At 43.6% G+C, this 17,212-nt stretch overlaps 1 protein-coding gene across 8 annotated transcripts in view; it reads left to right on the top strand.

Moving 5' to 3' along the window:
• POMGNT2 (protein O-linked mannose N-acetylglucosaminyltransferase 2 (beta 1,4-)) overlaps positions 1 to 17,212 on the top strand; it is a 139,713-nt gene that overhangs the window by 107,749 nt on the left and 14,752 nt on the right. The window contains exon 1 of one of the 8 annotated variants that reach the window (XM_025461108.3): positions 7,941 to 8,142. The exons of the other annotated variants lie outside the window; for them this stretch is intronic. The gene's annotated coding sequence lies outside the window, so the exon portion shown is untranslated. Of the gene's footprint in view, positions 1 to 7,940; positions 8,143 to 17,212 lie in introns of those variants that run through there. 8 annotated transcript variants of the gene reach the window in all.

The raw sequence follows: 17,212 nt of genomic DNA, 5'->3' as shown, positions 1-17,212 counted from the left end.
AGGTGTGAGGCGTTCCACAAAAAAACCTGGAGATGGAGAAGATCATGGCCAGGTTTGAGGGGTTCTCTTATCAGGGGATGGAAGAGGCTCAGAAACGGAAGGAACTTGCCAAAGCTGAGATCCAGAAGGTTCTGAAAGAAAAGGGCCAACAGACTGCAAACCTGAACACCACATCTCAAGGTGTTTGAGAAATAGAAGGAAGTGATCAAAGATTATCGCCCAAATGAAGAATTGCTAAAGGAGTGTGTTGAGAATTACATGGTAAGAATTGAAAAAGAAGGCCTCAGGTACCACACATTGAAGGCTCATGCAGAAGAGAAACTCAAAATTGAACTCCAATAAAAAATAATAAGTAAATTAATTAATTAATTAATAATAAAAAAAAGGAAAATGGACACACACACACACACACACACAAAGAAACTCAAGCTGACAAATGAAATTGCCCAGCGCTGGAGCAGAGCCCCAGCAGACGCCTTGGCCTTCCAGAGGAGCCTCTGAAAGGAACAGTGTGCATCTACTCGCTGGAGAAACTGTTGAGCAAAGGACTAAGAGAAATGATGAAGTGACCTGAATCTGTGACAACCTCATTTTCAAGATAGAGAAGATGTGACTCTGAGGGCCCTGCCAAAGCCCATTCTGTCTCCTGTCTGTGTCTGTGGAAGCTCTCTCTTAACCTCAACTTGTTTTTAAACTAGATTGATTTAAAAAGAAGACTAAATAAAGTTTGCCTTAAGTTAAAACAAAAAAGAAAAAAGAGGAAAATAGCAGAATAGCTGGATCCTGAGCTCACCTTGTCCCATAAACACGCTCATGTAGTAGCCACATCAGTGCAACTAACCCAGAAAACAACCAGAGGAATAGACTTCCCACATTTAATCATAGAGAGGAGGTCACATCAAAAAGAGAAGGAGGGGCAAAGGTGCAATTGAAAACCAACCCCCCAGGAGACTAACCACAGTGTGGAGGGACACCACAAGCACAGAGAAACAAGAGGATTAGACCCCATACTGGGCATTCCAGGCACAGAGTAGGGAGTTGGAGATGCATTGGGAAATGAGTCCCCATAACCTTGGGCTTTGAAAAGCAGTGGGGCATAACTTCAGGAGTTTTTAAAATCAAAAGGACTTAATTATGGGTACTTTAAACATCAGTGGACTTTTAACTCTGGGAAAGCTCAGGACCATAGGAAACAGTCTCTGCCTTTAAGGAGTCACCATAATAAAAGACCTAAATGTGAGATCTGTAACCATAAAATTCCTAAAAGAAAACAGAGGCAGTATTCTTTCAGACAACTCCTTTTGCAAGGTATTTAGGGATAGGTCTCCTCAGACAAGGGAAACAAAAGCAAAAATAAACTATTTGGACTACAACAAAATGAAAAGCTTTTTTACAGCAAAGGAAACAAAAAGTCAAACCTTTGACTAGAAGAAGATATTTGCAAATGATATATTTGCTAAGGGATTAATATCCAAAGTATATAAAGAATTTATACAACTCAATACCAAAAAAAAAAAAAAATCAATAAAAAAGGGGAGAGGACAAAAAAAAAATGAAATCTTGTCATTTGCAACAACATAGCTGGATCTAGAGATCATAATGTTAATCGAAGTAAGTCAGAGAATGACAAATACTATATGATTTCACTCATGTGGAATTTAACATAGCAAAGAATAAAGGAAAAACAGATAAGAGAGACAAACCAGGAAAGACTCTTTAGAGAACAAACTAATGGTTACCAGAAGGCAGGTGGATGGCGGGATGGGTGAAATATGTGATGGGGATTAAAGAGTACATTTACCATGGTGAGCTCTGAGTACCTATAGAATTGACATTGTTGTATTGTACACCTGAAACTAATATAATGCTGTATGTTAACTATACTGGAATTAAAATTTCTTAAAATGGCAGAGGACCTCAATAGACATTTTTCTGAAGAAGACTTGTAGGTGGCCAACAGACACATGAAAAGATCTCAAAATCACTAATCATCAGAGAAATGCAAATCAAAATCACAATGAGATATCACCTAACACCAGTCTGAATGGCTAGTATTGATAAGACAAGAAACAAAGAGTTGGTGAGGATATGGAGAAAAGGGAACACTGTGCACTCTTGACAGAAATGTAAATTGATGTAACCACTGTGGAAAACGGTATGAAGTTTCCTCAAAAAAATTAAAAATAGAAATATTATATGATTCAGTAACTCTACTGCTACATAGTTACCCAAGAAAATGAAAACACGAATTCAAAAAGATAATGTGTACCCCTATGTTTCCTGCAGCATTACTTACAATAGCCAAGATATGGAAGCAACCCAAGGGTGCATCCGTGGATGAATGGATAAAGATGTGTCTGGTTTGTATGTATATATACATATATGTTTATTTATTTACATATATTTATATATGTATATATATCTACATACATTTATACATAATACGTAGTATGCAACCTATATATCTACTTTATGTATATATATAGATATAACTGTATATAATATATACATATAGTATATATGTACATATATCTACATAGATTTATACATACTTATCTAGTATTATGCAACCTATATATATAAATATAAAGAGAGAGAAAGAAAGAATTATATATATTTCCTCTATCTATATATATATAGATACAGAGAGAGAGAGAATATTACTCAGCCATAAAAAAGAATGAGAGCTTGCCATTTGTGACAACATGGATGGAGCTAGAGGGTACTATGCTAGGTGAAATAAGACAGAGAAAGACAAATACCATAAGATTTCACTTACGTGTGGAATCTAAAAAACAAAACAAATGAACAAACAACAGACTCTTAAATACAGAGATCAAACTGGTGGTTGCCAGAAGGGAGGTGGGGGAGAGTGTGACGGGCAAAATAGATAAAGGGGATTAAGAGGTACAAACTCTAGTTATAAAGTAAGTCATGGAGATGAAAAGTACAGCATAGGGAATATAGTCAAAAATATTGTAATAACATTGTACAGTGACAGATGGTGATTATACTAATTGTGAAAATAAATGTCACCCATAATCTTACCACACAGGGTCTGTGCTGATATATTTTCTATGTACAACACATTCTCTTTAAAAAGGGATTATATTGAATGTTTTGGGGGTTTTTTTCGTTAAATGATATAGTGTGAAATATCTTTCACAGCAAGAATTAAGTATTGTTTTGCAACATCCTTTTAGTGATTTTTTAAAGATGGTCCATGGCTTTATTTAATCAATCCTGTATGGCTAATGAAGTAAGCAACTTCCCTGTTTTTGTTTGTTTCTTCTTTTGAAAATTTTAATTTTGAAATAATTATAGATTCACAAGAAGTTGCAAATGTAGTACATAGAGGTTCCACGGAACCTCTTCATTCAGTTTCCCTTGATAGTATACATCTTACATAATTATAGTACAATATCAAAACCAGGTATTTTACATTGGTATGAAGTTTTACATAGTTCTATGTCATCTTAACACATGTAGGTTCATGTAACCACCACCACAAAAAAAAAAAAGAAAGAAAATACAGAACTATTGCATACCCTCAAAGATCTTCAGCTTGCTATCCCTGTATAGTCACATGCCACTGTCCCCTCTACCCCATCCTGAACTCCTGATAATCACTAATCTAATCTCCATCTCCACAGTTTTGTCATTTAAAGAATGTTATGTGAATGGAATTATAGCATGTAACCTTTTGTGACTGGCTTTTTTTTCACTTCTCATATGCTTTTGATACCCATCCAAGTTGTTGAATGTATCATTCCTTTCACTGATGAATAATATTCTATGGTATGGATGTGCTATTCATCCATTCATCTTGTTAACTATCTATTGAGGGATATTTTTTCTTTCAAGTTTTGGGATATTACAAATAAAACATCTATGAACAATTGATACAAGTTTTTGTGTGGACAGGAGATTTCATTTCTCTGGGATAATGCCCAGGAGTGCAATTGTTGAGTCATATGGCAAGTGCATTTTAGTTTTTAAGAAATTATCAAACTATTTCCACCAGGAATGTATGAGATCCAGTTCTTTGTACACTAACTATGGTATTGTTGTTATTTTTTTTAAAGATTTTATTTATTTATTTATTTATGAGACAGAGAGAGAGAGAGAGAGAGGCAGAGACACAGGCAGAGGGAGAAGCAGGCTCCATGCATGGAGCCCGATGTGGGACTTGATCCTGGGTCTCCAGGATCAGGCCCTGGGCCAAAGGCAGGTGCTCAACCGCTGAGCCACCCAGGGATCCCTTGTTGTTATTTTTTTAATTAAGCTATTCTCATAGGGGTGTAGTGATATGTATTTAATTTGCATTTCCCTAATGGCTAGTGGTGTCAAACATCTTTTCAGGTGTTTATTTGTTATAAATATATGCTTTTCAGTAAAATATCTGTTCACGTATTTTGCCAATTTTGAAAATTTATGGCCCAGGATACAGTTAATTTGTGTGTATATATATATATATATATATATTTATTATATACACACACTGTGGCTGCTTAAAAAGATTGTGTGTTCTGTTGTTTAGTGGAGTGTTCTGTAAATGTCAATTAGTTCATGTTGGTTTTGGTGTTGTTGAGCCTTTTTTTTTTTTTTTTCAAGATTTAATATTTGTTTTAAGGGGTGGGTGGGGTAGAAGAAGAGGGAGAGAGAAACTTTAGCAGACTCCGCACTGAACATGGAGCTCTATGTGGGGCTCAATCTCAAGACTCTGAGATCAGGACCTGAGCTGAACCTAAAAGCCAGGCATTTAACCAACTGTGCCACCCAGGCACCGCTTATTGAGTTTTTCTATATCCTTGCTGAATTTCTGTCTAGTTTTTCTGTCAGTTGTTGACATTTACTTTAAGGCTCTGGTATTAGGTACATTCACAATTATGATTATTGTGTCTTGTTGGTTAATTGATCCTTTTGTCATTACATAATATCCCCCTTTTTTTATCTCTAGTAATTTTCCTTGTTCTTGATTATAATTTGTTTGAAATTAATATGGCCACTCTAGTCTTTTTTTTTTTTTTTGCTCTAGTCTTTTAGTATGATTACAAACAACACTGTTTAGCCTTTGCACTCATCCACAACTATAAGAATTTCTTGGTTAAAAGTCTGCATGTTTTTTTAAAATTATTTTTTTATTTGAAAGAAAGAGAGCACGCATGACAGCAAGTGGCAGGGAAAGGGGGAGAACCAGAAGGAAAGATAGAGAGGGGGGAAAGGACCTCAAGCTAAGGGTGGAGCCTCACACAGTGCTTGATCTTAAGACCCTGAGATATGACCTGAGCCAAAACTGAGTCTTACACTTAACTGAGTCACCCAGTCCCCCCAAAAGTCTGCACGTTTTAAAGGCTTTTGACTGTATTGTCAAATGGCCCTGCATAAATTTACTAAGTTTTAGTGCCTCAACACTGGGGCCTTATCATTTAAAATAATTAAAAATAAAAAGCAAAGTTTAACCAGTTTGATAGAAATATCTCATAGACTATAAAACACTGATGAAAGAAATTGAAGATGACACAAAGAAATGGAAAAACATTCCATGTTTGTAGATTAGAAGAATGAACATTGTTAAAATGTCTGTGCTATGCAAGCAGTCTACACATTTAATGTAATTCCTATCAAAATACCACCAGCATTTTTCACGGAGCTAGAACAAGCAACCCTAAAATTTATATGGAACCAAAAAGGACCTCAAATAACCAAAGTAATGTTGAAAAAGAAAACCAAAGCTGAAGGGATCACAATTCTGGACTTGAAACTCTATTACAAAGCTGTAATCATTAAGACTGGCACAAAAACAGACACATAGATCAATGGAGCAGAATAGAAGACCCAGAAATTAGTCCACAACTATATGACCAACTAATATTCAACAAAGCAGGGAAGAATAACCAATGGGAAAAAGACAGCTTCTTTAACAAGTGGTGTTGGGAAGACTGGATAGCCAACATGCAAAAGAATGAAACTGGACCGCTTTCTTACACCACACATAAAAATAAATTCAAAATGGATGAAAGACCTAAATGTGAGACAGGAAACCATCAAAATCCTGAGTAGAACACAAGCAGTAAACTCTTTGACATTGACTGTAGCAAATTCTTACTAGGCAGGGGAAACCAAGCAAAAATAAACTGTTGGAACTTCATCAAAATGGAAAGCTTCTCCACAGCAAAGGAAAACAACCAAGAAAACTAAGAGGAAACTCATGGAATGGGAGAAGTTATTTGTAAATGACATATCTGATAAAGGGTCAGTATCCAAAATATGTAAAGAAATTATTGAACTCAACATCCAAAAAACAAATAATCCAGTTAAAAAATGGACAGAAGACATGAATAGAGAGTGTTCGAAAGAAGACATACAGATGGCTAAAAAAAACACATGAAAAGATGTTCAACATCAGTCATCACCAGGGAACACAAATCAAAACTACAATGAGATATCACCTAAAACCAGTCAGAATGGCTAAAACAGCACAGGAAACAACAGGTGTTGGTAAGGATGTAGAGAAAGGGGAACCCTCTAACACTGTTGGTGGGAATGCAAACTGGTACAGCTACTTTGGAAAATAGTGTGGATGTTTCCCAAAAAGTTAAAAATAAAACTACCCTAGGATCCAGCAATTGCACTAGTAGGTATTTACCTACAGGATAAAAAATACTGATCCAAAGGGATACATACACTCTGATGTTTATTTATAGCAATATTATCAATAATAGCTAAATTATGGAAAGAGCCCAAATGTCCGTCGACTGATGAATGGATAAAGAAGATGTGGTATATGTATACAATGAAATGTTTCTCAGCCATAACAAAGAATGATATCTTGCCATTTATGATGACATGGATGGAACTAGAAAGTATTATACTAAGCAAAATTGGTCAGTGAGATCAGTGAGAGAAAGACAAATAGCATATGGTTTTACTCATATGTGGAGTTTAAGAAACAAAACAGGTGAACATGGAGGGAAAGAAGAGAGGCAAACCAAGAAACAGACTCTTAACTATAAAGAATAAACTGAGGGGGTACTGGAGGGGAGGTGGGTGGGGACGTGGCTTAAATAGGTGATCAAGGAGTACACTGGTGATAAGCACTGGGTGCTGTAGGTAAGTGATGAATCACTAAATTCAACACGTGAAACTAATATTTTTTTTTATTTTATTTTATTTATTTTTTTAATAATAAATTTATTTTTTATTGGTGTTCAATTTGCCAACATACAGAATAACACCCAGTGCTCATCCCGTCAAGTGCCCCCCAAAACTAATATTATTCTATATGTTAACTAAATGGATTTTAAATAAAAATTTGGAGAAAGAAAAAAAAAGAAATGTCTCATAACTCAATGAGGGTGCAGGTAATCATGGTTGGTGCACATATTTAAATGAGTTGAATTTTCATCTATCCTAGTAAAAAGCCAAGGGGTTTAGAATTCATAAATCAAGAAATAGGAGCATATGTATATTTTGAGAGTGGACAGTAAATGCCAGATGCAGCAACTTTAAGAGTTGGGAATGTTTGCCCTTTAGGAGGGTCCAGATGGGATGGGATGGGATGGGGTGGGGGTGGGTGAGGGGAACTGGATAGTGCTTTTGAATTTACTTGTATTTGTGGTAATAGATATTTTTAAAACATGTGATATATTAATCACTTTTATTTTATAAAGGACATCTGATTGTTGGCTTAACTTGCATTTACATTTATCATCAGGAATCCCATAATCGTATAAATCTAACAGCACGTAAAGCTGCGCCTGTCGCGGGAAGAAACTACAACTTCCAGGATTCCGTGGGCTGAAGGGACGGGCTGTTCTCCAGGCAAACTGCAATTCCCAGAATCCCGCTAGCCGAGGGGTGGTCCTGGCCGGGGTTGGGGCCGCGGAGCCCCCGAGCGTGCGCACGCACGTGCCGGGGCGGCCGCTCCGGGCTCGCCAGCCAGGCAGGCGCACGGCGGGCACCCGCGAGCCCGGCGGCGGCGAGCGGGACGGCGCCCTGGGACCTGCCCTCCCTGCGCGGGCCTCCCGGGCTCGTAGCGGGCACAGGAGGCGGCAGCGGCGGCTGTTGCGGCCAAGGCCGGCCTCGCGGAGGGCCCGCCGGGACGTTCAGCCCCGCGGAGCCCGGCCTGCGGGGCTGCAGGTGAGACGCGCGCGCTCGGGGCTGGGCTTGGAGTGAGGGACCGGCCCCGGACCCCCCGGGAGGAACCAGCGGCAGCGCTGGCCCCCGGGTGAAGGAGAGCCCGGGAAGTTTGCAGAACCAAGAAGTGACGGGTGATGCAGATCGGAGGAGGCGCGGGATGGGGGCGGGGTGAGGGGAGATGGACCCTCGGGGTCCCGCTGCCCCCTGGCGCGCCCTTGGTTCCCTTAGCTCTCGGCTGGCACTGGCAGCGAGTCCTCACTCCCTTTTGCTCGGGAGACGATTAGTGCGGTTGGCAGGGAGCCAGCGAGGTGGTGGAGGGGGCCTGGGCCTCCCGAACTCCTGTGGCAGGCAGTACCTGGGCAGGCCTGCAGCTGATCCCTGGGCTCTCTGGGGCTCCATAGGATATTTACTGTGTGCCCCGTGATAAGAGCCTGCCACGGCCTGCTTGACAGTGTCAGGGTAGAGGGACCCACCGGACTCCTGATCTCTTCCATGTGTGTAGACTCTGTCTCCTGGTCACTGAGGAGGATCCTCTGCTAAGATCTAGGGTGCTCTGGCCGGGGCCCTGCACCTGTTGGTGGCCCGGCTAGGGTCTGCTTACTTTATAACAGCCAACTGCCGGAGCATACTCTTGGGGAGAGCAAGGTCCAGCACCGGAAAGGTTATGGGGTGAGCTTGGTTATGGGCTTAGTGGCTAGGAGCACAGACAAAAACAGGGTTCATTCACCATATGTTTACTGTTACATGTGCTGGGCTTTCAAATCCTGGTGCTCATTTACTAGCTGTATGCCCTGGAGCAAGTCCCTTACCCTCCCTGAGCCTCTGTTTCTTCTCCTGCAAAATGGGAATAAAAGTACCTTCATCACAGTCTTGCTGTGAAGATTGAATGAGATAATGCTGTGCAAGTCCTCAGTCCAGTATTGGTACACAGTGGATGCGCAGCAGATATTAGCACTTGTGGTTGCTAAGATAGTGTTACAAGTGAGAATGGAATCCAGGACCCTCTTTGTACTGCACCTAGCTGCTCTCTCTGGCTCTCATGGATCTTGGAGATCTTCCATTTCATTCTTTCACACATTACAGATGAGGCATCTGAGTCCCAGTTAGTGACAGAACCAGAAAAGAACACGGGTCCTGTTCTCCCCAAGGATGGCCAGCACATCAGTGCCTGAGCCTTGGGCCCCAGGAGTGCGAAGAGAAGCAGAGAGTGGAGATCCTCAGCAAAGAGGAGGATGGGGTGCTGGTCACTGAGTTCCCCCACACCACATTGTGGCCACGTGAGCATCCTGGGGGCCTTGATGTGTCAGTGACAGAGCAGCTATAGCAGTTTTCAAACTGTCCTTCTGGTTGGCAAGTTCGTGCTCTGAGCCAGGGTTTAGAAAATATTGAGCAGTAAACAAGGCTTCTAGTGAATATGGAGCTAACTGGAAAATTAAATTACCAAATGCTCCATTCCCAAAGGGTCTGCGGCACTCTCAGTTTGGTTGTCAGTGGATACTCTCCCCCTAGGACCTCCTAACACTGGTAGGTTTTTTTAAATTGGATAAAATAAAGAACATGAAAAGCATAGCCCACAGATGTTAGCAGAGGCTTAGGAGTAGACCTGGTTCAAATCCCAGCCCCACCACTTCGTAGCTGTGTGACATTGGGCAATTCACTGAACAACTCTGAGCACGGTTCCTCAAATGTGGGATGAAATTGATAGCACCTATTTTAGATTTGTAGGTGAGAATAAATGAGATTGTTCATCTAAAGCATAGCACTGTTTCTGGCATAGAAGAAGAGCCACTGAATGGGTGGTAGAGCATCATTATGATAATAACAATACTGTAAAAATAATCGTCAGGCATTGTGTTTTGCCTGTGAAGTAGGTATAATCATGTTGGTTTTTCAGATCAGGAAAGGGAGGTTTGTAGGGGTTAAGAATTAGCTCATGCAGCCACAGAAGAACAAATACTACATGATACCACTAATCAGTTGGATCTAGTTAGACTCCTAGAAGCAGAGAGTGGAATGGAGGTTGCTAGGGTTTGGGATGAGGAGGAATGAGGAGGCATTAGTCAAAGGATATAAGGTTGCAGGTATACAAGGTGACTAAGTCCTAGACATCTACTGTAAGCTTCGTGCCTACAATCAACATTAGTGTACTATATACTTTAAAATGTGCTAAGAAAGTAGGTTTTATGTTAAGTGTTTTTAACACAAAAAATAAGAGGGTAGGAGGAAACTTACAGAGGTGATGGATCGGTTTATGGCATATATTATGGTGATGGTTTCACAGGTGTATACCTATCTCTAAACATCAAGTTATACACACTAATTATTTACAACTTTTTGCTTGTCAAAAAAAAGAAGAAGAAGAAATCGAATTGGCTTAGGGTTATGCAGCTGCTAAGTGACAGAATAGGGGCTCACTTCTGGTATCTCAGCTCCAGAACCAGTGCCACTGACTTCTCCTTTGCCGCCCGTGGTCCTCATGGTTCTCGAGACTCAGCTGTGACCAAGGGGCAGCCTCCAGTGTTTTGGCAGGGGGTCTTCTCCCACCACTTGGAGAGGAGACAGGACCCTACGGCCTAGTTGCTTGTGCTTCCTCTCCATGCCTGAGATTGGATGAGGCCGAGTGAGCCTTAGGGAAGAGGTGTTAGGAAGAGGCACCCCTGTGGCCCCTGTGGCTCTCATCACTGGGCCATAGGGCTGGGGAAGTAAGAAGTGGTATTTAGGGGGGCTGGGCGGCATTCCAGAGCTGTACTTCTCTGGGCCTGATTTCTGCCTTTGGGAAGAGGGCCACCCCTGGGCCATGGGTGTGAGGAGGAGCTCTGGACTGAGAGCTCCCTCTGTTTTAATCTTGGCTACCCATGAAAGCTCACACCATGCCTCTCGACCTCTTTTATAAAGAGTTGGAACAAATCATTTCTAAGGGTACTTTTAGCTCTAAAAATAGGTGTTTTTATAATTTTAAATTGGCGGATTAGCCCTCTCAGCACAGCACCAGGGAGGGTTGGAATAATGATCACCCCCATGTACTACCAGACTTTCCTTGGGGCAGGAGAGTGGCTACAGCTCCCTTGAGCTGCCTGCCACCACTGAGCATCTTTGCCTGGCTGGGTGGGCAGTAATTACACAAGGGAAGCCTTGGGTTACTAAGTTACAGTCAAGAGCCTGTGGGTCTCTTATTTCCACAGCCATCCACACCTGCTCTGCCCTTGAATGATAAAAACTCATTGCTCTGACGTCTGCCCTGCTTCTCTGTCACTGACTACTGAGTCTGAAGCACTGTGGATAAGTAAGACCCCTGGAGTCAGACATGGGTTTGTATCCTGGGGCCCCCACCTGAGCTGTAAGACCCCAAGTAAGCTTCTTAACTTCACTAAACTTTGGGGTTTTTCATTTTAAAAGATATTGAAGCTGACCCTAGTATCTGCATTGGAGGGCTTTTGTGAGGCTTATAGGAAAAGGGAAAGGGGCTTAGGATGGTGCCTGGCATATGGTAGGTGCTCAATAAGCTGGTGGTAGCATTAACCTCCATCCTCTGCCCAGAAGCCAGCATCCTCTTTTCCTGAGCCAGTCAGGATAGCAATTGATTGATCGCTTCCATTTTTGTCTGGTGTCCCCTGTCCTCTCTGCTGCATATGTAGGGCCTGGCATCTGTCAGAGCTTTCACTCTGCCATTGGTAGACTACCGTCAGTACAGTCTTAATGCTAAGAGTTGTTTCATTTCTCCATTTTGAAAGTGTAACAGAGGGCCCTTCCCCGGCTGGACACTGGGTACTCAGCCACGAGCCAAGTATCAGGGAGAGGCTGAAGACTCTGGTCTGCTGAATTGCCACTATTAAAACTATTTTTTTTTTTTTAAAGATTGTATTTCCTTATTCACGAGATACAGGCAGAGACTTAGACAGAGGGAGAAGCAGGCTCCGTGCAGGGAGCCCGATGTGGGGCTCAATCTCTGGACCTGGGATAACACCCTGACCTGAAGGCAGACGCTCAACTGCTGAGCCACTCAGGCATCCTATTACCACTATTATTACTATTAACAGGAAGGCCTTGTGTCAGGTTGTTTTCAAAAGAAAGGGAAATAAGAGATTAAAAAAAAAAAAAAAAAAAGCCAAAAAAAGCCCTTCAGAAATGAGGCAGATAGAAGAGTGCTGCCAGCTTGCTCCCCAAAACTGCTTCACTCAGCTCCTAGAGCAACTAAATATTATTAGAATCCTGTGGACTCCATGCATCCACCTTTCTAGGATCCCCTCTGTTTGAAGAAGTGCTGGAGGAAGGTGTCGATGGTGCTGCCACACCTGCAGACACAGAGCTAGGCAGCTGGACAAGAGGTTGCCTGCCATGGAGGTTCACCTTCTGTGGCTGATCACCCAGCGCTGGGTGCAGGTTCCACTTCTGGGGGCCCTGGCCAGCTCCAGACATAGGCACAGAAAAGCCATGCATAAGGGCCTCATTGTCTAATAAGAAGTAAAAGCTCCAGGAATTCTAGGCCTAGGGTGGGAGGCCCAAACTCACATGCTCACTGGAGCCAAGAGCCAGTGGGGAGAGTGAAGCCAGGGGTGGGCCCTGTAACCTGGCGGCCAGATGCCCATGGTTAAAGCTCACGCTGATGGAGTCCTGGCAGGAAAAGCAGCCTGATGGTACCTGGCTGGTACCTGGTATCAGCTTGGGCTGCCATAACAAAGTGCCACTGCTTGGATGACAAACATCAGAAATTTATTTCTCACAGTTCTGGAGGATAGAAATCCAAGATCGAGGTGTTGGCAGGTTTGGATTCTCTTGAGGCCCCTCTCCTTGGCTGGCAGATGGTTGCTTTCTCACTATGTTCTATCACGCTTTTCCTGGCTGAGTCACTGTGGAGCTTTGTGCCTCACACCAGTTGGGTCCTAAAATCTGGTGCCCAGAGGAAAAAATGTGATAATTGCAACCCTTGAATTTCTGTGCCCTGGGAGTCCGAGAAGATGAAGGCCAAATGGTGCCTGAGTTGTTAGCATGGGTAGTGTTGACATGCTCCGTGTTCAAATCCTGACTTCATTCCATGCAAGCTGAGGCCCTTGGGAATCATTTACTTCCCTCCTCCTAGCCTCTGCATCTGTGGATGGGGATGGTACTACAGTACTATGCTAGCCTCTTCATGTGGGTTTGAGGATTAAACGAGGAAATGTAGAATAGTTTCTAGTACTCCACCAACATTTAAGATTGGAGGTGGTGGTTGTTGAAGTTACTAATTTCATGCTGGGCGCTGCCTGCTTGGGGGCCTTCTTCCCAGGGGAAGGGAAATAAGTCTTTAGGAAGATTGAGCGAACCTGGAAGGGACAGGGAATGTGCCACCAAAGCCATTGGGGGTTCAGTCCGTTTAGGGTTGGCTTGGAGCTGTATGGCTGACTTGGTACCTGTGTTTAATTCATCGTTAATCTGAGGAACCCTAGTGAAATGTGATTCTGACAGCTGATGTGTTTTGAGGCCTATTGAGGTACTTTATGTGCATTAACTCATTTAGTTCTCACAGTGCCCTAAGGAGGTTATCATTCCCATTTTACAGATGAGGAAATTGAGTCTTGAGGAATTAAAACCATCTCACACCTAGGGGCTAAAGGAAGGTGAGTGTGAGCTGTATGGCCTGGGAAGACCACGGTAGTCTTTTGGGTGTCCCGACGCCTGCACTTAGCTCAGATTGAGTGCACTCAGGTGATGTGGGAGATCAGCCAGGCGCTTCTGGCTTCTGGGGCAGAGTCTTCTGTTATCCACCTGAGGTTGCTCTTCCTCTCTGGAGCCCTTTGGGCAAAACCAGTGGAAGCAGGGATTTTTAAGCAAGGCTAGATGACCGTCTGTCGGGATTCTCTTCGTGTCTTGTTAAGACTTTGGACTCAAGTTCGTAGGTAGATATACATATGGAATGACATAGACAAAAATAGATTATCTCTCACCCACCTTACCTTCACTCAGGTGGAGTCAGTCAGAAGCTAAGGAGGCCCTTCTATGGCACCTGTGTCAGGGAGGTGTTATGGTGGGCATCTGTTCTGCTTGGTCAGTGGATGTGCCATATTGATCATTAAATGAATTCCAAGTCATGCCTGTCCACAACTAACAAACGCCTATTTTTTTAAGAGAATAAAGGAAAGAATCTAAGCACCTTTGCATGAATGACTCAAGGGCACAGCTCTCTACCATGGGCCAGGGATCCAGGTCTCAGCAGATGTTTTCAGGAGGGGTTTCCTTTGCAGATCTATTCAGAGCTTTCCTCTTTACTGGAATAGGAGCTCTGGGCAGGTGCCCTTTCCATGTGTTGCAAATCCCAAAGCCTTGTTCTGTGTGAGCATGTGTGTCCTCCCTTGCCTTCTCCTGCTCCTTACTTTTCCTGGAGGGTCCATTGCACCCAACCAACCTTCCTCTGGGGCAAAGTGATTGACAGGTAACTTGAGACAAGGGTGGTCTGGTCCATACTACTTGACAGACCCCTCCCCTCCCTGGGGTCTTCATGCCAGGGAGTAGACATGCTGAAAACAGCGTGACCCAAGTTATTGATGCAGAACCTTCTGCAAAAGTCCAATAGGGATTGCCTTTTCTACGTAACAAGTTTCTTTCCAATGATCACAGGTTTATTTTATTTTATTTTATTTTATTTTATTTTATTTTTATTTTTATTTATTTATTTTTTTTATGATCACAGGTTTATAATCAGCCTTCAGCCCCACAAGCAGAGAGGGTGCCACCGGGGTCATTTCTGTTAAGGAGTGGAATCAAGGTTTAGGTCAGCCCTTTGGTTTGTCTCCTGTCCCCAGGATGGCTCTTCATCTGCCTCCGTGAGAGGCTTTGCTGGAAAAGGCAGCAGGGACTCTGTTCTCTGTTTTCCAACAGCCTTGTGCCTAGTGTTGAAAAAGTTGTATCCCCTCAGTAAGCAGACAGGACTTAGAGGAGAATCTGGGGCAGAAGAGTGACAAATCTCTTCTTGTAGGAAGATAGGTTTAAAGAGAAATTTGCTAATGTTGGGTTAGTTTTTAACTTTGAAATTTTTTAACTTTGAAAGTTAAAAAAGACAAGATGTGCCCATTTTGCATGGGCAGTGGGTTTTTGTTTTGTGTGGCCTTGATTATATTTTTGGAGGTCAGAGTGGGTTTGTATGTGAAAGTTGGCAGTGATCTGGGAATGAGTTTCGAGTGCAGGTTACACCTTGAATAGTGTGTTCGGACAGGAGGTACACCACGGGGCATCTGGCTGGTGATCCCGAGATGATGGAGAAGCCTCATTATGTCCACTTAGGGCAGGAGTGAGATGAGAAGTGGCAGAGGTGGTTTTTCCAAGTTTCATTTCCTCTGCTTTCTAAAGGAAAAACAAGCAAAACGAGGGCTGAGCTTGTTGGGTCCCGTGTGAAGCCTGTCTCCTTCAAAAGTTGCAACATCAAACATCATGGTCATTCCCCTTGCCTCCTGTAGGGCCCTCCTCCCTGCCACAAAAACTGATGGCTCTCAGCTCATCAGCAGTGCTAGCTCTGCTCATCGTCATTGGTCTGGGAGGGGACTGGATGGGAGATGACCCTATCAGATGGCTGAGTGGACAAGTTCTTCCACAGAGAGGGTGAACTTTCTGCCCATGGCTGATTATGAAACAGGGAAGCGAGTTGCTCCATTTGATGCTGGTGGCCCTGTCCTGACCATGAGGGGAAGCTGCCCAAGGGGAGAAACAGCATCCCAGGGAGGCAGAACAGAGAGGGCGAGTACTCTCCAATGGAGTCCTGTAGCTACTGGCTCAACTGGCTCCGGTGGGATGCGTGGACCCGTAATTGGGCTTGCTCCTCCCTGATTTGAGTCCTTTAAATGCCTGAGGTGTTTCTTTTTCTTCTTCACCCCTTGTTCCACTTTACTTAAAACCAGGTCTTCTGTGTCTTGATGATTTTGAGCTGTCTTTAGAGTCAGAGAACGGTGGGTTGATCTCTAGACCTGACACTTGCATGGCCTTGGGCAAGTCATTGGTCCTCATTGACCTCAGGTTCCTCACCAGAGAATTGGGAATAATGGTTCTTCTTAGGGTTGAGGTGAGCACCAAATGGGATGCCCTATGTAGAGGCTATGGAACCCCCCGCCCCCGAAGGTGAGGCAGGCTTGGAGCAGGGGCTGGGCTGGAGGCCTCTGTTGGGACATCTGTCATATCCTTGTCCAAGCAGGAAAAGGGTTTATCCAACTTTTCTTGTTTTCTGTGTAGAACAGCCCATGTCAGAGACTCTCTGTCCTCTCCAAATCCCCTCCCATTGGAGGCTCTTCCCAGAGAGGGTGGTGGTTTCCTTGGCTCCTCACAAACCACTGAACCTTCATGCCTACCCACAGATCCTAGAGAGACAGGAAGGTTTTCAGGGGGCCACTCAGAGGAGACAAAAGATAATTATCCTGGGTGGTCCATGCCTCTGAGGACCACCCCCTCCTCCTTGTCCAAGGAGTCTCATCACAAGACTCCTGTGGGGCAGCCCTCATCTCAGAGGCAGCCTAGGTAGAAATGGGTAGGGTCAAATCCTGGCCGGTGAATGTTGGCCCAGCCTCTGAGACTCTTTCCGAAGAGGAAAAGTGAGGACAAAACGAACCCTCTGAGTTGAGTGGTGGTGAGGAAAGAATAAGTGGGGTTGTGCACACATGGAAGGGACCCAGCATGGCACTGGGACAGAGCAGGAACTCAGCAGGTATGTGGTGCTTTCTGCATCTGACTGCAGACAAGGGTGGAGACTGCCCCACTGCTCAGAAATGGGTTCACCACGAGAGAGAGGATTAGAGATATAGCAAATAGAGGAGGGGTGAACTCCAGCTCTGTTTTTGAGCTCTTGAGGTCTCAGGAGAGTAAATACAAAGAAGGATGGACTGCTTATGAGTGGGAGTGAGCTCCCCGTCACTGAGAGTAAGGTGCCTTGTGATGCTAGGATTCTGGCCCTTCTACCCATTTTGTGACAAGGTGACAAAGTGGAGTATGGAGGCCTTCAGCCTGAAGGAGCCCTCATCCAGGGATCGCCCTCATTCTGAAGAGGCTCTTGGTGCACAGAATGGCACTAAACTCTGGGTCACACCTCAGGACCAGACGTGGCACACCCAGTGAT

Source organism: Canis lupus, chromosome 23, assembly GCF_003254725.2.
Source record: "Canis lupus dingo isolate Sandy chromosome 23, ASM325472v2, whole genome shotgun sequence".
In the NCBI taxonomy this organism is placed as follows: Eukaryota; Metazoa; Chordata; class Mammalia; order Carnivora; family Canidae; genus Canis; species Canis lupus.
Note: the sequence above shows the minus strand (reverse complement) of the source record. Positions and strands in the feature narration are given on the sequence as shown.